Here is a 27,831-nt window from a genome sequence, read left to right as displayed (position 1 = left end):
TTGCCCTACCCAGGTATGTGGGGAGTTTCTTGCCTTTTGGGAGGTCTGAGGTCTTCTGCCAGTGTTCAGTAGGTGTTCTGTAGGAGTTGTTCCACATGTAGATGTATTTCTGACGTATTTGTGGGCAGGAAGGTGATCTCCACGTCTTACTCTTCCACCATCTTGAAGCTCCCCCATTTTTTTATTTTTTTATTTTTAATAATATATATTTCATTTTTTATTTTAATAACTTTATTTTATTTTATTTTTCTTTCTTTCTTTCTTTCTCCCTTTCTTTCTTTCTTTCTTTCTTCTTTCTTTCTTTCTTTCTTTCTTTCTTTCTTTTTCTCCATTTTCTTTTGAGGTGTGTGACTGACAGTGTCTTGGTGCTCTGGCCAGGTGTCAGGCCTGAGACTCTGAGGTTGGAGAGCAAACTTCAGGACATTGGTCCACCAGAGACCTCTCAGCCCCACGTAATATCAAATGACGAATCGCTCCCAGAGATCACCATCTCAACGTGAAGAAACAGCTCCACTCAATGACCGGCAAGCTACAGAACTGGATACACAACACCAAACAAATATCAAGACAGGAACACAACCCCACTCCTTAGCAGAGAGGCTGCGTAAGATCATAATAAGGTCACAGACACCCCAAAACACACCACCAGACATGGTCCTGCCCACCAGAAAGACAACATCCAGCCTCATCCACCAGAACATAGGCACCTGTCACCTCCACCAGGAAGCCTACACAACCCACTGAACCAACCTTACCCATTGGGGGCAGACAACAAAAACAACAGGAACCATGAACCTGCAGCCGGCAAAAAGGAGACCCCAAACACAGTAGGTTAAGCAAAAAGAGAAGACAGAGAAATACACAGCAGATGAAGGAGCAAGGTAAAAACCCATGAGACCAAACAAATGAAGAGGAAATAGGCAGTCTATCTGAAAAAGAATTCAGAGTAATGATAGTAGAGATGATCCAAAATCTTGGAAATAGAATGGAGACAATACAAGAAACATTTAACAAGGACCTAGAAGAACTAAAGAGCAAACAAACAGTGATGAACAACACAATAAATGAAATTTAAAATTCTCTAGAAGGGATCAATAGCAGAATAACTGAGGCAGAAGAACGGATAAGTGACCTGGAAGATAAAATAGTGGAAATAACTACCACAGAGCAGAATAAAGAAAAGGGAATGAAAAGGACTGAGGAAAGTCTCAGAGACCTCTGGGCCAACATTAAACACACCATCATTCGAATTATAGGGTTCCCCGAGAAGAAGAGAAAAAAAGGGACTGAGAAAATATTTGAAGAGATTATAGTTGAAAACTTCCCAAATATGTGAGGAAATAATCAAGTCCAGGAAACAGAGAGTCCCATACAGGATAAACCAAGGAGAAACAGACCAAGACATATATTAATCAAACTATCAAAAATTAAATACAAAGAAAAAATATTAAAAGCAGCAAGGGAAAAACAACAAATAACATACAAGGGAATCCTCATAAGGTTAACAGCTGATCTTTCAGCAGAAACTCTGCAAGCCAGAAGAGAGTGTCAGGACATATTTAAAGTGATGAAAGAGAAACACCTACAACCAAGATTACTCTGCCCAGCAATGATCTCATTCAGATTTGACAGAGAAATTAAAACCTTTACAGACTGGCAAAACCTAAGAGAATTTAGCACCACCAAACCAGCTTTACAACAAGTGCTAAAGGAACTTCTCCAGGCAGGAAACACAAGAGGGAAAACACCTACAATTACAAACCCAAAACAATTAAGAAAATAGTAATAGGAAGACACATATCTATAACTACCTTAAATGTAAATGGATTAAAGGCTCCAACCAAAAGACACAGACTGGCTGAATGGATAAAAAAAAAGACCCGTACACATGCTGTCTACAAGTGACCCACTTCAGACCTAGGGACACATACAGACTGAAAGTGAGGGGATGGAAAAAGATATTCCATGCAAGTGGAAATCAAAAGGAAGCTGGAGTAGCAATTCTCATATCAGCCAAAAGAGACTTTAAAATACAGACTATTACAAGAGACAAAGAAGGACACTACATAGTGATCAAGGGATCAATCCAAGAAGAAGATATAACAATTGTAAATATTTATGCACCCAACATAGGAGCACCACAATACATAAGGCAAATGCTAACAGCCATAAAAGGGGAAATCGACAGTAACACAATCATAGTAGGGGACTTTAACGCCCCACTTTCACCATTGGACAGATCATACAAAATGAAAATAAATAAGGAAACACAAGGTTTAAATGATACATTAAAGAAGATGGACTTAATTTTTATTTATAGGACATTCCATCCAAAAACAACAGAATACACTTTCTTCTCAAGTGCTCATGCAACATTCTCCAGGATACATCATATCTTTGGTCACAAATCAAGCCTTGGTAAATTTAAGAAAATTGAAATCTTATCAAGTATCTTTTCCTAACACAATGCTATGAAACGAGATATCAATTACAGGAAAATATCTGTGAAAAATACAAACACATGGAGGCTAAACAATACACTACTAACTAACCAAGAGATCACTGAAGAAATCAAAGAGGAAATCAAAAAATACCTAGAAACAAATGACAATGAAAACACGACGACCCAAAACCTATGGGATGAGCAAAAGCAGTTCTAAGAGGGAAGTTTACAGCAATAAAATCCTACCTCAATAAACAAGAAACACCTCAAATAAACAACCTAACCTTACACCTAAAGCAATTAGAGAAAGAGGAACAAAAGAACCCTGAAGTTAGCAGAAGAAATCATAAAGATCAAATTAGAAATAAATGAAAAAGAAATGAAGGAAACAATAGCTAAGATCAATAAAACTAAAAGGTGGTTCTTTGAGAATATAAACAAAATTGATAAACCACTAGCCAGACTCATCAACAAAAAAAGGGAGGGGACTTCCCTGGTTGTCCAGTGGTTAAGACTTCGCCTTCCAATGAAGGGGGTGCAGGTTCGAACCCTGGTCAGGGAGCTAAGATCCCACATGCCTTGGGGTCAAAAAACCAATACATAATACAAGAGCAACATTGTAACAAATTCAATAAAGACTTCTAAAAAATGGTCCACATTAAAAAAAATCATTAGAAAAAAGAGAGAAGTCTCAAATCAATAGAATTAGAATGAAAAAGAAGTAACAACTGACACTGCAGAACTACAAAGGATCATGAGAGATTACTACAAGCAACTATATGCCAATAAAATGGACAACCTGGAAGAAATGGACAAATTCTTAGAAAAGACAACCTCCCGAGACTGAACCAGGAAGAAATAGAAAATATAAACAGACCAATCACAAGCACTGAAATTGAAACTGTGATTAAAAATCTTCCAACAAACAAAAGCCCAGGACCAGATGGTTTCACAGGCGAATTCTATCAAACATTTAGAGAAGAACTAACACCTATCCTTCTCAAACTCTTCCAAAATATAGCAGAGGGAGGAACACTCCCAAACTCATTCTATGAGGCTACCATCACCCTGATACCAAAACCAGTCAAAGATGTCACAAAAAAAGAAAACTACAGACCAATGTTACTGATGAACACAGATGCAAAAATCCTCAACAAAATACTAGCAAACAGAATCCAACAGCACATTAAAAGGGTCATACACCATAATCAAGTGGGGTTTATCCCAGGATTGCAAGGATTCGTCAGTACATGCAAATCAATCAATGTGATACACCATATTAACAAATTGAAGGAGAAAAACCATATGATCATCTCAATAGATACAGAGAAAGCTTTTGACAAAATTCAACACCCATTTATGATAAAAATTCTCCAGAAAGTAGATGTAGAGAGAACTTACCTCAACATAATAAAGGCCATATATGAGAAACCCACAGCCAACATCGTTCTCAATGGTGAAAAACTGAAACCATTTACCCTAAGATCAGCAACAAGACAAGGATGTCCACTCTCACCACTATTATTCAACCTAGTTTAGAGATTTTTAGCTGCAGCGATCAGAGAGGAAAAAGAAATAAAAAGAATCCAAATTGGAAAAGAAGAAGTAGAGCTGTCACTGTTTGCAGACGACATGATACTATACATAGAGAATCCCAAAGATGCTAACAGAAAACTACTAGAGCTAATCAATGAATTTGGTAAAGTAGCAGGGTACAAAATTAATGCACAGAAATCTCTTGCATTCCTATACACTAATGACGAAAAATCTGAAAGAGAAATTAAGGAAACACTCCCATTTACCACTGTAAAAAAAAAGAGTAAAATACCTAGGAATAAACCTACCTCAGGAGACAAAAGACCTGTATGCAGAAAACTATAAGACACTGATGAAAGAAATTAGAGATGATACACACAGAGGAGAGATATACCATGTTCTTGGACTGGAAGAATCAATATTGTGAAAATGACTCTACTACCCAAAGCAATCTACAGATTCAATGCAATCCCTATCAAACTACCAATGGCATTTTTCACAGAACTAGAACAAAAAATTTCACAATTTGTATGAAAACACAAAAGACCCCGAATAGCCAAAGCAATCTTGAGAAAGAAAAATGGAGCTGGAGTAATCAGGCTCCCTGACTTCAGACAATACTACAAAGCTACAGTAATCAAGATAGTATGGTACTGGCACAAAAACAGAAATATAGATCAATGGAACAGGATAGAAGCCCAGAGATAAACCCACACACATATGGTCACCTTATCTTTGATAAAGGAGGCAAGAATATACAATGGAGAAAAGACAACCTCTTCAATAAGTGGTGCTGGGAAAACTGGACAGCTACATGTAAAAGAATGAAATTAGAACACTCCCTAACACCATACACAAAAATAAACTCTAAATGGATTAAAGACCTAAATGTAAGGCCAGACACTATAAAACTTTTAGAGGAAAACATAGGCAGAACACTCTATGACATACATCACAGCAAGTTCCTTTTTGACCCACCTCCTAGAGAAATGGAAATAAAAACACAAATAAACAAATGGGACCTAATGAAATTTAAAAGCTTTTGCACAGCAGAGGAAACCATAAACAAGATGAAAAGAGAACCCTCAGAATGGGACAAAATATTTGCACACGAAGCAACTGACAAAGGATTAACCTCCAAAATATGCAGGCAGCTCATGCAGCTCAATATCAAAATCAACCCAACAAACAACCCAATCCAAAAATGGGCAGACCTAAGTAGACATTTCTCCAAAGAAGATATACAGATTGCCAACAGACACATGAAAGAATGCTCAACATCATTAATCATTAGAGAAATGCAAATCAAAACTACAATGAGATATCATCTCACACCGGTCAGAATGGCCATCAGCAAAAAATCTACAAACAATATGCTGAAGAGGGTATGGAGAAAAGGGAACCCTCTTGCACTGTTGGTGGGAATGTAAATTGATACAGCCACTATGGTGAACAGCATGGAGGTTCCTTAAAAAACTTAAAATAGAACTACCATACGACCCAGCAATCCCACTACTGGGCATATACCCTGAGAAAACCATAATTCAAAGAGTCATGTACCACAATGTTCATTGCAGCTCTATTTACAAGAGCCAGGACGTGGAAGCAACCTAAGTGTCCATCGACAGATGAATGGATAAAGAAGACGTGGCACATTTATACAATGGAATATTACTCAGCCATAAAAAGAAACGAAATTGAGTTATTTGTAGTGAGGTGGATGGACCTAGAGACTGTCATGCAGAGTGAAGTAAGTCAGAAAGAGAAAAACAAATACCGTATGCTAACACATATATATGGAATTGGAAAAAAAAATGGTTTTGAAGAACCTAGGTGCAGGACAGGAATAAAGACGCAGATGTTGAAAATGGACTTGAGGGCACAGGGAGTGGGAATGGTAAGCTGGGATGAAGTGAGAGAGTGGCATGGACACATATACACTACCAAATGTAAAACAGATAGCTAGTGGGAAGCAGCCGCATAGCATAGGGAGATCAGTTCTGTGCTTTGTGTCCACCTAGAGGGGTGGGATAGGGAGTGTGGGAAGGAAACGCAAGAGGGAGGAGATATAGGGATATATGTATAGCTGATTCACTTTGTTATACAGCAGAAACTAACACACCATTGTAAAGCAATTATACTCCAATAAAGATGTTAAAAAAAAGAAAAAGAAAGAAATCACAGACAGTCATATCATATCACATTACAGGGGCCGCAAGTATCTCCAAATATCATTTATACTCATCATGTCTTGAAAATTATTGTGGTTATTAGATCTGGTGCTAGATCTTGTTATTTAATGCATGAATGATAAAACTCAGTCATTATTTATCACAAAATTATTTTTGCTTAGTATTTTGATGATTGTTTTTCAATATAATCAGTTTCATTTGTAATCATGTATATTTGATTCCCTGCATTTAAAAACATCATTCTGGTTACAGGCTTCACCTGAGAGCCAAGGGGCCTATGGCACAAAATTGGCGAGGCACCTCTGTTCTAGGTCATCTAAGTGTACATAAGGATCACCTAGGAGACTTATTGGAAATAGAGAGCCCTGGGTCTTATCCCCAGAGGATCTGATTCTATTGGTGAGAGGGTGACCCAGAAATCTACATTTTTATAACATAACATAAGATACAGGTACAGATGGTTCATGGACTGCATTTTGAGAAAAAAGTGCTCTGAGTATTCTTAAATTTATTCTGGGGTCAACTAAGATCACCAGAGTCAAGCCCTTGAATACTGTTGCTTTAACTTATTATCTAATTATTTCAGGGTTTACACTTCACTCCTTCATTGGCACACTGGGAAGATGTCATGAGTAGTGGCTGTTTAAAATTTGATACTGGGGCTTCCCTGGTGGCGCAGTGGTTGAGAATCTGCTTGCCAATGCAGGGGACACGGGTTCGAACCCTGGTCTGGGAAGATCCCACATGCCGCGGAGCAACTGGGCCCGTGAGCCACAATTACTGAGCCTGCACATCTGGAGCCTGTGCTCCACAACAAGAGAGACCGCGATAGTGAGAGGCCTGCGCACCGCGATGAAGAGTGGCCCCCGCTTGCCACAACTAGAGAAAGCTCTCTCACAGAAACGAAGATCCAACAAGCCAAAACTAAATAAATAAACTTGAAAAAAGGCCACAAGCAAAATTATTTAAAAAAAAAAAATGTGATGCTGTCCCCATTGTCAGGATTCCATGAATGCTGTCAGTTTCATCATTGTGTGTTTTTATGGACATCCCTGGTAGAATTTTTTTTATTGAAGTATAGTTGATTTACAATGTTGTGTTAGTTTCGGGTGTACATCAAAGTGATTTTCAGTTATGTATGTATATTCTTTTTTAGATTTTTTACCATTATATGTTATTATAAGATATTGAATATAGTTCCCTGTGCTATACAGTAGGACCTTGTTGTTTATCTGTTTTATATACATAGTAGTGTATGTCGGTTCATCACAGACTCCTAATTTATCCCTCACCCCTCTTTCCCCCTTGGTAACCATGAGTTTGTTTTCTATGTCTGTGAGTCTATTTCTGTTTTGTAAATTTTATGGCTCTCAAATCAGAAAAAGTTGTGCTACTCCTAAGCAATGTTTTTTAAATCTTTGAACATTATTAATCCTGAGATGATTTTCCTCCTCACATTGGCCATGAGAATCTTAAACACAACTTTGTGTCTTATCTTTAAAAATCACTGATAACTTATGATATGCATCTGTGTCCAAACACTATTCTGCATGACTTCAGCTATTCTCCATTCAAATCATATGACAAGCATTCCTTTGCTATTTCTGGGAAGCATTGTTCCAGCAGAAAAAAAAACCAGAAAGGAACAAAAAGTGCCAGGGGCTCAGCTTCTGAGCTTCAGAGTCGACTACTGAGTCTCACAGCACAGAGAACAGAGGAGAGGATCATTTTTAAGTCTCAACTAGCGTGTCCGTATCAAATGCCACAGCCCTAAAAGGATCATGGCATAAAGTTTATGCTACAAATAATAAATTTGGAAATTACTGATAAAGTGCCAGACTACCCTGTTCTGACCAGCTGATTCTTCCACAGGCTGGAGGATGGGAGTGCATGGTGGGAAGAGACGGTCGATCTGGTGAACATCCAGACTCTGAGTCTGCAGCCTGCCCTCCCTCCCCCTCCCCCAGCCCCTAGCCAACAGGACAACAGATCCAAAAGAAGCAGAGACCTGGGTGCAACTTAGGAGGAGCTATTCAGGCAGGGTCCCCACCTCTCCTGCCAGCATGCCGGGGCAGCCCCACAGCAGAAAGGGCCTGGGACAGCCCCCTGAGGTCCTGCAGCCGAGAGGGATGGAGGATCAAGTCCCAAATATTCCTGTTCTCCATTCTTAAACGTAGTTGACGGAGGGCAGGAGCCCCAAAGAGGCTCAGAAAACAGATGCCTTAGCTGATTCTAGCACAGATCGCCATCAGAAACCAGGTGGCAACACCTCACGAAAAGCAAGGATGACTTGCTCAGGCCACAAAAGCAGGTATACAAATATGAAACGTTCTTAAATTTCCATAACTTGACTCATTTTCAAACCCAAGTCTCTGTCGTGCCGACTAGTGAAAATTTGCTTCTAGTCAATTCAGCGTTTTCCAGCCCACTGGATGTATTTTCCCTCCTCTGCTTGTTTCACTGGTGTGCCGATGTTCTGGGGTGCTGGGGACATTGTCTTGGTCAGCTCAGGCAGCTATAGCAAAATATCACAGGCTGGGGGCCTGAAACAACAGACATGTATTTCTCACAGTTCTAGAGTCTGGGAAGTCCAAGATCAAGGTGCCAGCAGATTCAGTTCCTGGCGAGAGCCCTCTTCCTGGTTTCTAGATAGAACCATCTTGCAGCATCCTCATGTGACCTCTTCTTTGTGAGAACAGGGAGAGAGAGAGCTTTGGTCTCTCTTCTTCTCATAAAGACACTACTCCCAGGAACTCCCTGGCGGTCCAGTGGTTAGGACTCGGTGCTTTCAGTGATGTGGGCCCGGGTTCGATCCCTGGTCGGAGAACTAAGATCCCACAAGACACATGGCACAGCCAAAAAAAGAAAAAAAGAAAAAAAAGACACTACTCCCATCATGGGAGCTCCACCTTCATGATCTAATTTAAACCTTGTTACCCTGGGACCCTCCCTGGTGGCCCAGTGGTTAGGAATCTGCCTGCCAATTCAGGGTATATGGGTTCGACCCCTGGTCTGGGAAGATCCCACATGCCATGGAGCAACTAAGCCCCTGCACCACAACTACTGAGCCTACGCTCTAGAGCCTGCAAGCCGCAACTACTGAAGCCCGCATACCTAGAGCCTGTGTTCCGTAACAAGAGAAGCCACCGCAATGAGAAGCCCTAGCACCACAAAGAAGAGCAGCCCCCGCTCGCCGCAACTAGAGAAAGCCCACGCGCAGCAACAAAGACCCAATGCAGCCAAAAATTAAATAAATAAATAAATTTATAAAAATAAATAAGCAAACAAACCTAATTACCCCCCACAGACCCCAGATCCAAATGCCATCGAATTGGGGGTTAGGCCTTCAACAGATGCATTTTGGGGGGACATACAACCAGTCCATGACAGGTGGGGAGGGTCAGGGTTGCCCCCAGCCCTGGTCACCAGCTGTCTGGATGGCATCTCCTGGTGCACCTTCATCCTTGCTGCTTTTTCACCATCACTCACACCCTCTCAGAGCTCTGTTCGGCCAGTGGCCTCAGCGGAAATGCTCCCGGGGTCTCACCTCCATGGCTGCGTCAGCTGCTTGGCCTATGGAGGCTCCGTCTTGGAGGCTGGAACAGTGGGGCTCTCCATGTGTTCCTTCCAGAAACCCTGTGCTCTGCATCCTGCAGGACTTTGATTTTCAACCCCAAGCAACTCTTTTCTCTCAAATGATTATCTCAGTTACATATTTCAAAGGTCTGGTTGTAACGCCCAAACTGACCTATGCATTGACCGTTTCTGCATTTCTGCTTATAAGGATGGTGGCCAGACCAAGGGGAGAGGACAGTGAGAAGGGGCAGCCTGGAGGGAGGTGACAGAGGGATTACAGGATGAGAGGCTGATCAACTGATGCTTCCAAATGTATCCTGAGTGCAGTCTTACCTCTGCCTCTAATATTTTCCTATCTTTACCCTGACTTTTATGTTATTCTCTTGAATTTGTGTTCAAGACAGAATTTGTTCAAATATTTTGCAGGTTAAAGTGAGATACAGATAACAAAATGTAACATATCATGGCGGGAGGGGGGTTCACTAAGTTGTAGCTATTAATTATCTCCATTTTACAGATAATTAACAGTAGGTGCTCACTAAATAGTGGGTATCTTATTATCTCCATTCTTACAGCAGAGGAAATGAAGAATCCAAGAGTTTAAGTGACTTGTTCAGCATGATACAGCTAATGTTTGGGAGGACCAGGAGGCAAAATTCTGCCTCTAAACCCTATGCATTTTCCACTGTAACAACTCTGTCCCTTTCTAATACTTTTTCAAGTGATTTTACATTCAAGCATCCGGTGGATTTATGAACCTTCCCTACCAGGGTGTTAAGATAGATCTTCAAATGGTATTTCTAAAGAACTTTGAATTTCCCTGGTGAAAATTCTCATTGAAAATAGCTGTATTGTCAGCTCTTAATTATTGGTGACAGTGAGAGACCGGGATAGAGCAGTTGGATGAAATTCATAAGTAATCACCTTTTTTGAGTCAAGAGTCTCAGGCTGCTTCTTCCATCACTTCTCCTGCTGGAGCTCCCCACGGGGAGAACCTAGTTTCCCGAGAGGCTGAACTCCCAAGGTTTGAGCTGAGGAGAGTTGTTGTGATCAGATATCTGCACTAATATGGCATGGAAACAGCAATCCAGGAGAACAAAGGAAAACAGGTATCTTAAGGAGGGAGTGGAGTGATCCAAGGAAGTGAATTTCAAGACAGTTTTTTAACCAGAAATAAGTGCTCAAATCAATGCGATGGATCTGGTCAGATTCTGCCTTACCACACTCACTGTTTTTCTGGATCAGTGTCACCCCTGTTGGAAGGGACATGGGATATCCTTGTCTGTCAGACAATCTGAAAAGAGACAGTAATCTAAAGAGTTTGTCAAACACTTTTAAATTTTTTATTTCTATTTGGTGAGTTATTGGGCCAATCGCCATTTTTGCACCTAGATCCCCAAGGAAAGTGGGAATAACAGAGATAGCTAGAAACTTGCTGCTTTGTTATAGAATAGATGTTTCCAGAGCCATGAACATTATTAAACACATACTATGTGCCAGGTAAAGAAAAGTATTGATTACTGCAAGGTAAGAGCGGGCATGCACCTTCTAGCGTTTAGCATAAGAGCTTACAACGGAGTGAAAGTCATCCAACAAGGAAAAAATAAGGGGAGGCTTATACAGTGAATACCATGGAGAAATAAGCAACAAGCCAGAGGTCAGACCAGCACTAGAACCATACGTCTACTCCCTTGACCTCTGATAGAGAAGCTCGAGGTGTCTACCTCTACACTCAGTCAAATACATTAGAATTAGGTACAATCCCATGTTTCCATGACAGTGTAACCAACCAACTCCAGCACATGAGATTGAGTTGGACAAAGACAGATCTGAACCAATTATGATTTCTTGGCACTGGTATGAATATAGAAGTGACAAAAGAAAAATGCCCAGAGGAAGACTGGATGTAGCTCAATGATCTGTGTGTTCACCAGACCTACCATTCCCCAAATAGAGTCTCACCTTTTAGCTGCTCCTCACTGAGTGGTCTCTGAAATTTTGAAGGCTTCAGAAGAGATCCCACTTTATTTTTAGATCTGCCCTAGGATGAGTGTTTCTGATCTTCCATCTCTGCAATCTTAGCTGGAACCAGGGAGGCCTCTTTCCTGCTTCATCCTGGCCACCCCCATGATTGGGAACCAGCTCTGAGGTTGGCACCAGAAAGCTTGGGTTTTATTTCTCTCAAATAAATTAACCCCAAAAAATGACACATAAATAGAACATTGAATGAGGCAGATAATTGCAAGGCTTCCCCTGAAACACAGCCATTTGCAAACCTCTATCAAATGAGAATACAGAATTTCCCTGGAAGAAGAAGAGAAGGCAGGGGTATGACCTAACTCTGTGCCTAGAATCTGGATTCCAATGGCACAGGTCCCACCTCTGGCTACCTTTTTCTAGGGACCTGAGAAGTAGAGTCTAGAAACTATCCTGGAAACTGGAAATTATCCTGGAAAGTAGCCTGAGATCTTCTTTCCCCAAGAAAAAAAGCCAAAGGCTCTGTCCCTGCTTATGGACATTGATCATGTTGATTAAGGGGGCTCTAATCCACTGTTGTCATAAGGTATCCTCACACAGACCAAGGCTCTGGGCTAGAAGAGGAGATATCTCTATCTATCCTACAACAAAGCAGGGAGTCTCTTGCTCTCACTGCCATTTACTGTCGCCGGTCAAAACCGTAGTGGTCCCTTATTTGGAATTCAGACTCAAAAATGGAGATTTGCTCAATAACTGCCCAAATGCCTTGGAGTAGTCAGGCACTGAGAGAAATTAACAAGCAGAAGTTTATCCAAATGGGATCATGAATCAGTTCTTCAAACTCAAAAAAAAAAAATAAAGGAACTCGGAGTCAAATGCATGAAGCCTGAATACGATTTTCAGAGTGTCAATGGTATAAAATCTGATTATCCATGCATGACTCTACTTTATACCCTTTCTAAAGTCATGTAAACCAGTTAATCATAGTAATATGAAGTGGGGTTAAATATAGCCTTTCATAGCAATCTATTGTATTGATAAATCCCTACTTCTCCACTCTGGGCTGGTTCTGGACCTGAGATCCTCAGTGGTCAAGAATGTTATTAAACTGGAGACCTTCCCTGGAAAAGGACGATGAATAGGAGAAGGAGGAAGAGGAAAAGGATGAAGAAGAACAGGAGGAAGAGGAAGAGATGGAGGAGGAAGAGGAAGATGAGAAGAAGAAAAAGAAGAAAAACTGTTCCTGGTGGAAGGGATCCTTGTTAAATACTCAAGAGGCTGGTACCTCAAAAGCAGGTAGAAAAAGAAAAAGCAGTGAGATAGAGTCTAAAGACAAAAGCCTTATGAAAAAGACCAAACCCACACCTGGACCTAAAAAGCCAGGATCTACGAAATGAGGAGCCAGGAGTGGCCTGGCTGAGTGACCGAGGGAGGGCCCAAGAGGCCACAATGCAGAGTGGGCCTTCCTGGGGGTGTGCTGTGGGTACAGGGTATCCCCCCACCCCAGACCCCTCCATCTGGGTCTGAATGTGACAAGGGTGTTGAGGGGTCTGGGGGTGACACAAACTCGCCTCACTCTCCATTCTCCAGTTTCAACAGAACCAGGAGAGAAGAGCCCAACCTCATGGCTACAAGACATTTCCCTTGTGGAAGGGGAGGGGAGTGGAAATTTTTTTATCACAACAAATTAAAAGGTGAAGAAACATGGATAAGAAAAGTTATCTTTGAGACAATGATGATCATTATTTGAAGGGTCTGTAGAGAAACACTCTTTTAGGCTCTTTGAGAAACTGACCAGAGAGGCCTGTTTTGCTGCCTTTGTTTCCTCCTGGCAGATTCCCCTGTAGCCAGCCAGACATGAGCTCACTGCAAGAGCTGCCCACTGCCATAGATATTGTGCTGTTGGTGCCCTATTTTCTTTGACATCACCACATTGCAGGTTCCTTCCGCTTACCCCTGTGCCATGTACATTGCCTGGCATAGGGTAGGCTCTAGGTAAGTATTTGTCAAAGGCCATTGAATAGAATGACATGCCTTTATGCATCTTGTCAGTAGTAGAAGTTTCCTCCTAGACCCTCACTCTGCAAGTCTGGCTCCAACTGGATTCTATATAAGCCTGTCCCAGCTGGTCAGAGATCACCATCAAGCTGCCCATAAATGGAGTGCCCTGTTGGATACCCCATGTTCTTGGAAGTATTATAGTTCTTCATCTTCCATGGTGACCACCCTATACCCTGTTAAATTTCTGACCACCTTGTTTACAACCCTTCCTTCTTCTCTGACTCCCCACTTTACCACCATTCTAGGTTCAATGCCTATACGGATGGAGAAAGATAGATAGATAGATAGATAGATAGATAGATAGATAGATAGATAGATAGATAGATGATAGATAGATGATAGATAGATAGATAGATAGATAGATAGATAGATAGATAGATAGCACTTTGGTCTTATTACTGTAGAAAAATCAGAAAGAATGAGAGGTACTACCCACCTCCTCTTCTTCCTCTCAAGAGGGTAGGTAAGGCTTTGAGTCCTAGAAACTGTGCTTCTTTTGCCCACAAAATAGGGTTAAAAGATCTTTATTGTTAAAAATCATGTGATCTCGGAGACCAAAAGGCCAAAAAAAGAGTTGTCTGAAAAGAGACTAGTACCTGGGCTTGGGATTGGGACAGGAGAGAGACAGTAACATGACACAGGCAGACCTTAGAGAAGGTTGGAAAGATTACAAGACACAGAGAATTATGGGAGTTCTGGGAGTAGGAAGGGTCTATATCCTGCTCCCTTGCATGCTCGTACGAGGTGTCAGGACCTCAGAGAGCAATGCCTCTGTAGGCTGCATCTAGGTGACTAGAACTAAGCATGGGCCTCAGCAAAGGCTGTATGTGGCAGCTTGCACAGAGGCAGCCAAGCTTCAAGGGACTGTGTGGGCTTGAAAATTGGACAATGTCATCTGAACTAAAGACCAGAAGGTGCCCGGCAAATAGTCTGCACTTTTTAAGATTCTATGACTCACACCTCAAAGAAGGCATAGAGCCGGGGGAAAGGAGCCCCAGTTGTGGCTAAGATTGGATTTTCCATTGGCCTGGCAGTATGTGGGCTCAGAATAAATCAGAGTTAGAGGGAAGAAAACTTTCTTTATATCTCACCTTGTAAGTAGAGTAAAATTCATCCTTGTGCTGCCCTCCCAAGCAGCCCTGTACAACCCAGCTTGGCCGGTCCCAGACATTCCAAGGCAGATCCGCCTTTAATATGCATGAACCAACGCTAGTTAGAAGTTAATATTTCATGGGTTTCCCTTACTATAACGTGGCTTTGCAATGTCAGAGTTTCAAAGCTTTGTCGTGAATGCTGTCTACCAACTTCCCAAGGCTCTCAGCTCTGAGCAGGCACTGAATGCTCAAAAGTACCCCCCTATTTCAGCCACCGTTCTTGCTACAAAATTGCAAGCTGCAGCCCTCGGAACAGCTTTGTTCTGTCCATGTATTATTTGTCATCTGTAAGGACTGAATCTGATATGTGGTTATAAAGTAATGAGACTGACTTTTAAACAAATCACAGATCTTATGAATCCAGATGAGTGCTGGCCTTCAGTGATGTCACCCCCGGAGGCTGGCCACACACTTACAGCAATGAGGCTGCCACTCCAGGCACCAAGACTGGAATTTCTCTATGGAAATTGCCTTCAGGGACAATTAGCCAATTACAGAGGAAAACAGAAAATCAGTCCCACCACTGGGTGGCACTAATGGCTCTCAAGTGTGGTTCATTGTTTGTGTGTCAGCCTCCCCTGGTAGCCCGTGTCCTCCTCAAGGTCATGTGTCTCATCCATCATTACATAGCCCAGGCAGCGTACAGAACCCAGTACAGAGGAGGTACTTCATAAATGCTTGGTGAATAAACAATGGGCTCTTCATTGGCCCAGTGATTTTTTTTCCTTCCCCCTTTTTCCATCTTCTCCATTAGATGCTTATTTTTTTTAATCCATATCCTCCTTTTCTTGCTGCATAAGTCACAACAAAAAATACCTAGGGGGCTTCCCCAGTGGCGCAGTGGTTGAGAATCCACCTGCCAATGCAGGGGGCATGGGTTCGATCCCTGGTCCGGGAAGATTCCACATGCCGCGGAGCAACTAAGCTCGTGTGCCACAACTACTGAGCCTGTGCTCTAGAGCCCGTGAGCCACAACTACTGAGCCCACGTGCCACAACTACTGAAGCCTGCGCACCTAGAGCCCGTGCTCCGCAATGAGAGAAGCCACTGCAATGAGAAGCCCGCGCACCGCAACGAAGAGTAGCCCCCGCTTGCTGCAACTAGAGAAAGCCCGTGTGCAGCAACGAAGACCCAACACAGCCAAAAAAAAAAAAAAAATACCTAGGGAGGGAGCTAGAATTGACCACAGAGCACAGAGGGACTGAGGCTTCTGCATCCATCAGGATAGGCTAGACTATGTCATAGTAACCAGCAAACCCCAAATCTCAATGGTTTAAAATGGTGAAAGTTCATTGCTACCTCACTGTACAGGTACAAAGTGTAGAGGTAAAGGTAGGGGGCTCTGCTTCATGTAGTCAGTTGCTTACCTAGGCCAACAGAAACCACCCTACTCTCAGCAGACACTTCAGGGTTCATACAGTACAGGAGGAATGACAAGGCCAGAGGTGTTCACCCCAGAAATTAAATTCCCTACCTGGAAATAACATAAGTCCACCCACAGCCCACATGGCCCACTGGTCTCATGACCTCACTATAAGGAAGGACAGGGAAAAAACTGTCATCCTCCTACGTGCCTGGAAGAAGAGGAATACAAGGTCAAGATAAGGGTAAGCATTCGAATTCTCTACCACATCTGGATGTCAGCAAGAGCTGATCAATGAACACATCAAGTGTGGTATATCATTACATTAGTGGCCCCTCAGTGGATCAGGCCTTCCAGAATCTATTCCTTTTCTTAGTTCACCCTCACATTGACTATGAACTTGGCCAAGTTACTTTCTTTGGCCAATGGGACATCAGCAAATGTAATGCAAGCCAGGGATTTATAAGTGTTTGCACACTGAGGCTTGCTCTCTTGAAATGCCGCCACTACCCTGTAGAAAGTCCAGACTTTCTGCTGGAAAGGCCACACAGAAAAGAATAGAGGTGCCTCCGTTGATAGCCCCAGCCAACTGGAAGATGTGCACGAGGCCATCTCCATCAGCCAGCTCCCAGATGAACTGACAACTGAATATAATAAGCATATGACTGAACCCAGCCAACACCGTGTGGGACAGAGATAAACCATCCAAGCTAAGCCTGCCCAAATTACTGAACCACAGAAGAGTGAGCAAATAAATGGTTCTTGTTTGAAACCACAAAAACGTGGAGTGATTTGTTGTACAGCATTAGATAACAGCTAATGCAATTCTTATCTAGAAGGGGAGTACTGCCATAACAAAAATCTAAAACATGTGGTATTGGCTTTGTGACAAGCCAGAGGATAGGAGCTGGGAAAGCAGTGAATAGATTGTCAGCAGAGGCTGGAGAAATGGTGAGCAATCTTTTAGTGTATGCTAAAAATATAGTGAGGAAATTGTTACTAGGAGTTGGGAAAAGGACAATCTATGTTAGGTAGTAGCAGAATCATTGGCAAAAATGTTGCCTGCAGTAACTTAAAAGATATAAAGTACCTAATGAACTTATGGATTTTGCTAAGGAAATTTCTTGACACAATGTTGAAGGCATCAACTGGATGCTTCCAGTTGTATGTGGTAAGATACCACCAAAGAGAGATAAGCCAAAAGAGAAACTGTTCAGTATTCAAGCATATTTTAGGAGAAATGTAGAGAGCCCAGAAATTCCTGGTTTAGAAAAGATTAAACTGTTTTTCATCCCTAGTATCTCCAGCCAGGCAAAGATTCTCAGATAAAAAGTGACCTCAGCATAAAGATCAGATCAGGGGTATGCTTGTAAGACCTCTGAAAGGAAGTGCCTAGGAGACCCTCTCGACTAGAGAAAAGGACTTCTGGGAATCTTGAGGGCATGGTCCCACAGCAGCTTGATATGTTCAAAGAGAGGGGTCTGTCTAAAAAAAAATTATGGATAAAGTTTTGAGGGCATAAAGTTAATCCCGATAAGATTCCTAGTAAATGCACAAAAGTTTTAAGAGAGTTTTATCAATGAAAGCATTACAAGGTTCAACTAAAAGTGAAAGAGATCATTCAAAATGAAAAGAGGCCACTGGACCTCCACTCTCTGCAAGCAGGAATCAGACTGAGAAGGCTACTTAGCTACAGACATGCATAATTTCCTATGTGAAAGAAAATACATCTCAGAGGGTGGAGTTAAGAGCCCAGAGGGAAGACCTAAAAGACACAGAGAACAATTGGCTAGGTATCCCTCTCAGGGAGCAGAATCGGGCCCTGATCAAGGAACATTTTCTGACCCTTAGAGGGGAAACCAACATGTGACCAGCTGGTCTTCATAATTTCTGTAAACTAGTGACTGCTTTGTGGTTCCCATCCTATCCATTTTAAGTAAGAGTGGCTGTAGGGTCTATCCAATTCCTTTTTCATTACTGTGTTTTAGGGGTGAGTGGATAGAATACTTGTCTTTTAAGTTGAAGGTCTCTGTATCAAGAGAAGCTTGGTGCTTTGTATCCACCTAGAGGGGTGGGATAGGGAGGGTGGGAGGGAGATGCAAGAGGGAGGAGATATGGGGATATATGTTTATGTACAGCTGATTCACTTTGTTATACAGCAGAAAGCTAACACACCATTGTAAAGCAATTATACTCCAATAAAGATGTTAAAAAAAGAAAAGCTAAAAATAAATAAATAAATAATTTTTAAAAAGAGAGAAGCTGCATCTGAAAAGCCATACTTGAGAAGTCTTATCTACGTGATAACCTGGTGCAGATCATCAGATAATGGACTTCCAGCTTGATGTCATAATGAGATAAAACCTTGGGGGGCCCTGGGAAGCGTGAGTGTATTTTGCACATGCCAGGGAGTGATTTGCTGAGGCCAGGGGATAGACTGTCGTATACTGTTTCTAAAGATGGCCCACTTCTTCCACCCATGCAATGTGACTCTGCAGCTCTTTCCATTGCAATGTGAAACCTATTTCTCCACCCCTTGAATCTCAGCTGGTTCTGTAATTTGCTTTGGTCAATCAAATGTGGCAAAAGTGATATTAAGTGACTTCTGAGCCCTGGCCTCAAAAGGCCTAACAGCTGCTATCCTCGTCCTCTTGAAAAGTGACTGTCACCATGTAAAAGAAAAACTGATCATCCTGCCAGGAAGAGAGAAACCATGTAAAGGAGAACCAGAAACCCCAGCCAAAAGCCCTAGCTGGGGGCATGTGAATGAGACCAGGCATGTGAGTGAATCTTTCTTGGGACATGCAGCCTCCATCGAGCTGCTGGATGGCTGCAACCACAAAAGTAACCCCCAGCTAAGCCCAGTCCGTGTTTCAGAGCCACGAGCAAATAAATGATTGTTTTTTTTTTGTTTTTTTTTTAAATTTGTATTTATTTATTTATTTATATTTGGCTGTGTTGGGTCTTCGTTTCTGTGCGAGGGCTTTCTCGAATTGCGGCAAGTGGGGGCCACTATTCATCGCGGTGCGCGGGCCTCTCACTATCGCGGCCTCTCTTGTTGCGGAGCACAGGCTCCAGACGCACAGGCTCAGTAATTGTGGCTCACGCACCCAGTTGCTCCGCGGCATGTGGGATCCTCACAGACCAGGGCTCGAACCCGCGTCCCTTGTTTTGGCAGGCAGATTCTCAACCACTGCACCACCAGGGAAGCCCTGATTGTTGTTTTAAGCCAATATTTTTGACATGGTTTATGTACAAATAATAACTAGATAATAAAAACTAAAATATCAAGAAATAGACTAATAGTTTAGTTAGTGTATCTGTGCTACATAAAAGCCAACTATTCATAAATAAACACTTTATAATACACGGTCTTATTTGACTTCCTCCCTGATTTGTGTCATAGGTGTTATTATCTCTATCTATAGATAAAGAAACAAGTTCAGAGAAGTTAAGTAACTATTCAGGGCCATGCAGCCTGTAAGTGAACCAGGACTCCATTTTTCCAGTTCTAAAAGCCAGGGTGCTTCTTGTCTTTAGTAGTTCGAAGTCCTGGACCAAGAGAAAGGGTAGCTGTGGAGACACACTTGAGGAGCCTTTTCTGCTTCTGAACCTGATGCAGATCATGAGATAATAGACTTCATGTCTGATGCCATAATGAGAAATAATTTTTTGTTATACCACTGGTGCCTCTTAGATCCTACAGTTAGATAACTTCAACATAGTCTAGAAATTCAAACCCCTAGAACTTGAAGACTGGAATTAACAGCTTATCTATGGGCAGGTAGACAAGCATGGAGAGGCATGGAGTAGACAGATGTTAATGAGACCAAGCACACCCCTGCTTCCAGGCCTTTGCGCTTGCTCTTTCCACTGCATGAACCACTCCCCATGGAACCCACTGGGGCTTGAACCTTCCCTTCCTTTAAGTCTCTGTTCTATGTTGCCTTGTCTGTAGGGTCTTCCCTGGCTGCCCCAGACAGACCCATGCACAATCTATTCCTCTTTCTGGTTTGCTTTGCTCCACAGCACTTACCACCCTCTGACATGCTATTTGTTTTACTGCTTTGTTTAGTTGTTTATTTATTTGTTGTCTGCCTCTCCCCCACAAGGATGGAAGCTCCATGAGGATAGGGATTTTCATCTTGTCTTACCAGTGCATCCCCAATGCCTAGAACAGTTCCTGGCATGTGGTAGGTGCTCTGTAAATGTGTGTTGAATGAATGAATACATAAACAAAATAGTTTTCACCGGCTCAGTAAGAAAGTTTAGCTTAAAGATGTCTAAATTCTAGAAGCCTCTGTCTGAATATCTGTAAATTCCCTGGCTCTCTGTGAATTCTGTTTTCTGTGCCTCTTGTGAAATCAACCTTCCCTCAGCCTCTGAATTCTAAAGGAAACTGCTGACCCTCTTGGGATCCTAAGAAATGGGGCTATTCAGTCCCAATTCTCCCAATGTCCTGACCCCAGAATTTCAAGATACTCATTCTTCCCTGTCTTCCTTTTCCCTTTTCCATGTGCTTTCCAGGGAGTCCCATGGCCACTGACTCAGCTCTTCTCTAACAAAAGCTCATGTGTGCACATAGAAAGATATACAAAATGAAGTGATGAAAGGGGGAAAGGTAGAGGTTTCCTCACAGGTTCCAAGCAATGAATGTGGAGAAATGAGCATTCTGAGTGCTTTCCTCCCATAGGACAGGTGGAGCTCCTTGGAAAAAGAGTGTGGGCTCTTGAACAGACCCTGCCATAACTGCTTGTTTCTACCCCAGTACCTTTGTATATGCTGTACACACACACACACACACACACACACACACACACACCCCTATCTGAAATACCAAACTCTAACCCCAGATCAACCCCATATTTCAGAACACATTTATTCCTTGCTATTTATTCTTACCACACTAACATTGGTTTTTCTCCTTCGGAATGCTACAGCATTTATGGTCCACAGCAATCTATATTAGTCAAGGTCCCAGCAGGAAACAGATGTCATAGTCAGCTGGGATGTTTAAAGAGATGTTTTATAGAAGATCTATTTACAGAGGTGTGAGCAAGGGTTAAAGGAACTGTGTTATTCTGGGTCCTCTGTGAAGAAGATGCCAAGACAAGATTAAACTTGCAAGGATTTTTTAGGGGAAATATCTATGAGGGGAAAAAATGGGTAGGGGTCCAGATAAAGCTGGAAGAACAGTCAGACCATGATGCAAGTTTGATCCTAAAGGAAGGCCAGAGGAATAGAATGTTGGGTAGAAGTATCCTAAAGGATGATACAATCTGAGGAAATTTTAGGAGTCCTCCAGCCAATGTCGGTCATCAGAGGATTTTGTGTCTCCCAAGAACGGACCTTCCTTACTATAGCTGCGACACTCATTCATTGACTGGGAGCAGCCCATGGGAAGTGGAGCCTCAGTGCAAATGTGGTGGCAGACTTTACAGCTAGCACCCTTAGTCATTAGTGCTCTGTGTAGTTGGAGGTCCGCAAGGCTTATTCTCATGGTCACCACAGTCTATCCCTTCCACCAAACAAATCTATTTCTCTACAAGATTTGGGCAGCAGCTCCCCCATGGTTCCAGGAGGACTTTTTTCCTAAAGGGGAATCAGAAGAGGGAGGTTAGCAGGGTGAACTACTGCTCCCATCTTTGCAATGTGGGGTCAGAACAAATACCACCCTCTCCCTGCTCCACTACCCTTTTTAAAATTTTCCTCAACCTCAGCTATGACTCATCAAGATTTTGGCAGGTCTTGGTGGCTTCCCTGGTGGTGTGACCCAAACCTTTGTTTCTGAGGGTTATGAACGCATGATAATCACTCATCTCAGGCCAGGGTGATTGCATGTGTCCATTCATACTTACAATGTGGCAAAGGAGCACAAGGAGAGAGTCAAGTGGATCACCCGGTGTGTTAGTCAGCTCAGGCTGCTTTTAACAAAATACCACAGACTGGGGGGCTTAAATAATATAAATTTTTATCTTCTCACAGATCTGAAGAGTGGAAGTCCAAGATCAAGGTGCCAGTAGGGTTAGTGTCTGATGAGAGCTCTCCCTTTGGTTGTAGACAGCCGCCTTCTTGCTGTTTACTCCCATGGCTTTTCCTCGGTGCCTGCACATGAAGAGAGAGAGCCTTCTGGTGTCTCTTCTTGTAAGGATAAGAGTCCAGTCAGATCAGGACCCCATCTTTAAGACCTCATTTAACAGCAATTACTTCTTTAGAGACCCCCATTTCCAGAGACAGCCACACTGGAGGCTAGAGCTTCAATATATGGATTTTGGAGGGACAGGTTTAGTTACTAACATCTGGATTCCATGAGTATTCTTTCCTGCCACTATTGTGTAAAAGCAGAGCTGCATCTTCCTACTGGTCAAAGTCACTTGCCCCTTTAAGTGTAACAACTCCTTTCCTTGCCCGTTGTCCCTGGGCACAAGGAGTCTAATGTGCCCTGACAGCATCTGCAAGTTGTAGTTCAATGGTACACTTGCTGTAACCCATGACAAGTGTTCACCTCTTGAGCAATCCTCCAACCCTGCAGAACCCAAAGTTGCAGGGACAGGGCATATAACATCCCCCCATGGGTCACTGGTATGATGGTAAATGTGGCCACCCCTGCTGCTACTCCTTGGTTCCTGGACCCTTGAATTCTTATTGTAGACGGAACAACACATAAGAGTCACTGATTTAATAAATACTCTTCATTCTGAATGATGGCATCCAATCGCTTCAGAATGTTTCCTCTAAGCTAGGGCTTCCATTGTACTGATAGAAGGCTATTCTAGTGTTCCATGAGGATGGCTGCCTCTGAGTATGTGGTATGTAATAAAACAAATATATCCGCTAGTCGTGGTCCCAGTCTCACACTTTCTTCAATGTGAAGTATATCTTCTGATTGTATGTTGCACTGTGTGGGGTTCCATACCTATGGATCAGGCATTCTATAAACACCTAGACAGTGATGCTGGCTGAGGTTTTGCTGGTAGGTAAGGCAAACTCATACCAGCAAAGATATTTATCCCTGTGAGAAGGAATCACTGACCTTTTCAAGGTGGAAGCAGGCCAGTGTAGTCAACTTGCCGTTAAATGGTCAATTGGTTTCCTTGAGGAATAGTGCCAGGATGAATTGGATTCTTTTGTTAACAGTTGGGACATTCAGAAGCAACAGTAGCTAGATCAGCCTTGGTAGGTGGAAGTCCATGCAGTTGGGTCCACACATATCTTCCTCTCTGATACTGTGGCCACTCCACTTATGAGCCCATCATACCAGCCATCAGTGGCTGATGATGAAGGCTGGCTAAGGTTCACAGAACAAGTCATTTGATCTACTTGGTTATACAGTTGATGGCGGACACTTACTTGTGAGTGCAAGTGCAATACAAAAATCTTCACACGTCATGCCCACTCCTACATGTCCACCACTTGCCTCCACCCCAGACCTCCTTGCCTGTGTTCCTCTATTCCTTTTCTTTTCTGACCCCAGACCAGGCCATTAGCCATCCGCTTTGGGCCACTTTTCCTTTCCTACAAAGAAGATGATCAGGTACACTGCTTGTAGTTCCACTGGGAAGACTTTCCCCTCTCTACTGTCTTTTAGGGCCAACCCTAAATGTGGGAGAAATGCAGCTGCTGTCAATTTTGACTTGCACACATGTACTGAGTTAATCCATCTGTAAACCAAGCTCAGGCTTTTTCCTCCTCTTCCATCTGGTCATAAGTGATTCTCCTCTATGGCCATAAGCACAAGTCAGAGAAAGGCATTGATCCAACTGTAGTGGGTGACAAGCAGGTCTGGGCTACCTAAACTTGCAGGTTAGTCATGCCCTCTGGTCCTACTAGGGCTCAACCTTAGATTTCCACACCACGATGGATGCCTGCTGGGCCTGCCTGGCTTTATGGCTTGGAGGTCTGACAGAACCCAGCTCATAATGGGCAGTTCCAGATGCATTGTCACTTGATGATTATGGCCAAGTACTCTGTTTCTGTCAGGTTACAGTAATGTGCCAAGAGCTATTTCTCAAAGGGTGCATAATTCTCCACTGCAGACAGCATGACTTTGCTCCAGGATCCCAGGGGCCTGCATTGGGATTCTCCCATTAGAGTTTACCATAAACCAAGATCACCCCACCTACCCTTCCCTCCTCCAGCCAAGTCTCTGGCCCCTTTCACCTTATTTATTTATCTCAAGACTCTATGCATTGACTTATATAACATTCTATTAGTTTGCTGGGGCTGCCATAGCAAAGTACCATAAACGAGCTGGCTTAAACAACAGAAACTTACTGTCTTACAGTTATGGAGGCTAGAGGTCCAAGAACAAGGTGTGGGTAGGGTTGGTTCCTTCTGTAGGCTGTGAGGGAGAATCTGCCCCATGCCTCTTCCTTAGCTTCTAGTGGTTTGCTGGCAATCTTTGCCATTCATTGCCTTGTAGAATCATCACCACAATCTCTGTCTTTATCTTCACATGGCATTCCTCCTATGTGTGTGTCTGTGTCCAAATTTCCCCTTTTCATAGGGACACCAGTCATTTTGGATTAGAGGCCCATCCTACTCCAGTATGACCTCATCTTAACTAACTACATCTGCAGCAGTCTTATTTCCAAATAAGGTCATATTCTGAGGCATTAGAGTTAGGACATCAATATATGAATTGTGTGGGACACAGTCCAACCCATAACAAACATCTTGATGCTCTCTCCTCATTGAACACCTCTCTCTGATGCTTCCTTCCTCCTGGGATGAGGATAATTGCCTCCTACATCATCCAAACACTGCCATTCTTTGAATTTGAACCACTCAGTTGGGATGGTAGTGTGCATGAGGCCCAAGAAGCAGCCCTCCCACTGACCCTCACATACTCACGACAGGCCCCACCCTTGCCAGACTCTCTCAATCTCAAGACAACAGGGTGTCCTGAAGCCTGTCACTCTTCCTGACTTCAGCACATCCAGTTCCTCACTGAAGCCCTCTCTCCAGACTTGACTTTGATACACCACATTTCACATTTTCCTCACCAGACAGAGCATGAAAAGGCACTTTTTAAAGAAGCTGTGTCCTCCCCAAGAAACACTGACTGGACATAGCTGTGAAAGAGCCCAGATGACTTCAGGACCCCAGATTCTTTCATCACTCTCATCAGGCCTTTGGAAACTCCCAATTCTACCCTGCCCTTAAACATCCTTATAAACAAGTAGCACAATATAATAAAGAGAGCACGGAGCTTGGAGTCAGGATACCTGTGATGCAACCAGGCTCTGTCATTTAGCACCCAGGTGGCCTTAGGTGAGTCACTTCATCTCCTGGTTCTCACCTGTAAAGCAAACGGGCAGATGAGCGACTATTAGATGATCTCTAAGTTGCCTTCAAGCATGAATGACCTAGGGTTCATTAACCACCAGCCCAGCTGGGGGTTAACTTGTCCAAAGGGAGAGGAATATGTTTTCTTAGACAGGACAGCTTACTTGAAAATGTCCCTTTTCCTCAACATGACTAATTATTAGAGAAATGCAAATCAAAACTACAATGAGGTATCACCTCACACCAGTCAGAATGGGCATCATCAGAAAATCTACAAACAATAAATGCTGGAAAGGGTGTGGAGAAAAGGGAACCCTCTTGCACTGTTGGTGGGAATGTAAATGGGTACAGCCACTATGGAGAACAGTATGGAGGTTCCTTAAAAAACTAAATATAGAACTACCATGTGATCCAGCAATCCCACTCCTGGGAATATATCTGGAGAAAACCATAATTCAAAAAGATACATGCACCACAATGTTCACTGCAGCACTATTTACAATAGCCAAGACATGGAAACAACCTAAAAGTCCATCAACAAAGGAATGGATAAAGAATATGTGGTACATATGTACAATGGAACATTACTCAGCCATAAAAAAGAAAAAAATAATGCCATTTGCAGCAACATGGATAGACATAGAGATTGTTATACTGAGTGAAGTAAGTCAGAGAAAGACAAATATCATATAATATTGTTTATATGTGGAATATTTTTAAAAATAGTACAAATGAACTTATTTACAAAACAGAAATAGAGTCACAGATGTAGAAGAGAAACTTATGGTTACCAGGGGGGGAGATAGATAAACTGGGAGATTGGGATTGACATATACACACTACTATATATATACTCGATAACTAATAAGGACCTACTGTATAGCACAGGGAACTCTGCTCAGTACTCTGTAATGACTATATGGGAAAAGAATCTTAAAAAGAGTAGGTATATGTATATGTATAACTGATTCACTTTACAGTACAACTGAAACTAACACAACATTGTAAATCAACTATACTCCAATAAATTATTTTTTAATATTTTTTAAAATTAGGGAATTCCCTGGCAGTCCAGTACTTAAGACTCCACGCTTTCACTGCTGAGGGCCAGGTTCAATCCCTGGTCAGGGAACTAAGATCCCACAAGCCTCAGGGCAAAGCCAAAAATAAAATATTTTTTTTAATCCTTTACATTTTTTTAATTAAAACAAAACTTTTTAAGAAAAAAAAAGAAAAGAACTTGTCCCCTTTCTCTGAAAGTAATAGTGAAACTGAGGATAGAAGCCACGTTGGTTCATATTTAAAATTCAGGGGGTAAACCTTCAAGATGGCGGAGGAGTAAGACGTGGAGATCACCTTCCTCCCCACAGATACATCAGAAATACATCCACATGTGAAACAACTCCTACAGAACACCTACTGAATGCTGGCAGAAGACCTCAGACTTCCCAAAAGGCAGGAAACTCCCCACGTAACTGGGTAGGGCAAAAGAAAATAGAAACAACAGAGACAAAAGAATAGGGACGGGACCTGCACCCATGGGAGGGAGCTGTGAAGGAAGAAAGGTTTCCACACACTAGGAAGCCCCTTTGCCGGCGGAGACTGCGGGTGGCGGAGGGGGGAGCTTCGGAGCCACGGAGGAGAGCGCAGCCACAGGGGACCGGAGGGCAAAACGGAGAGATTCCCGCACGGAGGCTCGGCGCCGAGCAGCACTCACCAGCCCGAGAGGCTTGTCTGCTCCCCCGCAGGGGCGGGCGGGGCTGGGAGCTGAGGCTCGGGCTTCGGTCGGATCGCAGGGAGAGGACTGGGGTTGGCTGGGTGAACACAGCCTGAGGGGTTAGCGCAGCACAGCTAGCCGGGAGGGAGTCCGGGAAAAAATCTGCAGCTGCCGAAGAGGCAAGAGACTGTTTCTTGCCTCTTTGTTTCCTGGTGCGCGAGGAGAGAGGATTTAGAGCGCCGCCTAAACGAGCTCCAGAGACGGGCCCGAGCCGCGGCTCTCAGCGCAGACCCCAGAGACGGGCATGAGATGCTAAGGCTGCTGCTGCTGCCACCAAGAAGCCTGTGTGCAAGCACAGGTCACTCTCCACACTGCCCCTCCCGGGAGCCGGTGCAGCCCGCCACGGCCAGGCTCCCGTGATCCGGGGACAACTTACCCGGGAGAACGCACGGCGCGCTTCGGGCTGCTGCAACGTCACGACGCCTCTGACGCTGCAGGCTCGCCCCGCCTCCTCCGTACCCCTC

The 27,831-nt window shown here is 43.1% G+C and overlaps 1 long non-coding RNA gene across 1 annotated transcript; it reads right to left on the bottom strand.

Moving 5' to 3' along the window:
* Positions 1-418: 418 nt before the first annotated feature.
* LOC130708452 (uncharacterized) lies at positions 419-27,831 on the bottom strand. The gene is made up of 4 exons (XR_009008673.1): positions 27,744-27,831; positions 25,530-25,603; positions 22,161-22,407; positions 419-537 (listed from the first exon to the last, which is right to left on the bottom strand). It is a non-coding gene; the product is annotated as an uncharacterized LOC130708452 (long non-coding RNA).

This window comes from Balaenoptera acutorostrata, chromosome 6 (genome assembly GCF_949987535.1).
Source record: "Balaenoptera acutorostrata chromosome 6, mBalAcu1.1, whole genome shotgun sequence".
In the NCBI taxonomy this organism is placed as follows: domain Eukaryota; kingdom Metazoa; phylum Chordata; class Mammalia; order Artiodactyla; family Balaenopteridae; genus Balaenoptera; species Balaenoptera acutorostrata.
The sequence above is the reverse complement of the archived record's forward strand: the minus strand, read 5'-3'. Positions and strand labels throughout refer to the sequence as shown.